The 1160-nt window shown below is 42.6% G+C and overlaps 1 pseudogene; it reads right to left on the bottom strand.

The window, feature by feature from the left end:
- Nucleotides 1-235: 235 nt before the first annotated feature.
- LOC129677727 (sodium channel modifier 1-like) lies at nucleotides 236-927 on the bottom strand (annotated as a pseudogene).
- Between the last annotated feature and the right edge of the window lie 233 nt (nucleotides 928-1160).

The following is a 1160-nucleotide window of genomic DNA, read 5'->3' as shown; positions in this document are numbered from 1 at the left end:
CTTCATCCTACCATACTACCACATGTTCACACATGTTAATTACTGCTCTACTATAATAGCCAGAAATTTGAAATAATACAGATGTCCCTCAACTGAAAAATGGGCAAAAAAAAAAAAAAAAATGTGGTACATTTACAGCATAGATTTCTACTCAGCCTTTTTTTTTTTTTTTTTTTTTTTTAGGATCGGTGTGACCCCATTGTAAGTTTATTTATGGAACAAATAAGGAAAGGCATTATTCGTCCAAGGGGAGATCAGGAGTTCTTCCTCATCAGAGTCAAACTCAGGATTTTCATCTTTTATCCATCAATCTTGTCCATCTGGAACCCATCCAGAGCTTCGGAGCGTAAGACTCAGACTCGGCATTTTCTGGGCCTCATGTGTGCAGAAAACAGGAGAGCTGCTGACTCTTGGCGTTCGATCCTGTCCTAGGCTCGGTTTCCCTCCTGATGTTTGAACTCTGGAGTCCAAGCTCTGGGGCTGGCAAAGGAGAACTGGAGACAGCGGGAGCAGGTGCTTCTGATCTGAGCTTTCCCTGGCAGCAACTGTTACAGTGAGGAGCTCCGTGTAGAGCACTCTGGGTAATTAGTGGAGTCTGAGTTAGCAAAGGAGCCTCAGCTTTGCTCTCTGTCTTCTCTTCATTCTACCGGTCTTGTATTTTGCTCTGTTCCCTTGCCTGACTGCTTTTGCCAAAGAAAGGCTTCAATCAGGACAGCTGCTTCTTGCCTGCAGTTAGCATAGCCAGGGCAGTCAGCATGGCCAGGGTGTCTAGTACTGATAGATGGGGCAGATGGCACAAGCAAAGCATCCATCCCGCAGCAACAGCGCCTCATCCTCTGGGATGTAACTAGCCATCAAGTCTCCAACAATTCGTTTTTTGAGCACATTGAGCTCACTCCAGTTGTCTCCTTCCCTCTTGAAAGACATCACAATTGTGAGACCCAGAAATGATAAACATTAAGAATGCTTTTTTCTTGTTCCATGCATTTACTTATGAATTTCATTTTTCAAAATGCATGGAACAAGAAAAAAGCATTCTTAATGAGTTATTCTAGACACAGAAAGACAGATATGCCATGTATTAGCTTAGAAATGGATATTAGCTATTAAGCCAAACATAACTGAGCTACAATGCATATAACTACAGGGGATAGGTATAT

This window comes from Psammomys obesus, unplaced genomic scaffold, assembly GCF_907164565.1.
Source record: "Psammomys obesus unplaced genomic scaffold, mPsaObe1.curated_primary_1811, whole genome shotgun sequence".
Taxonomy (NCBI): Eukaryota; Metazoa; Chordata; class Mammalia; order Rodentia; family Muridae; genus Psammomys; species Psammomys obesus.
Note: the sequence above shows the minus strand (reverse complement) of the source record. Positions and strands in the feature narration are given on the sequence as shown.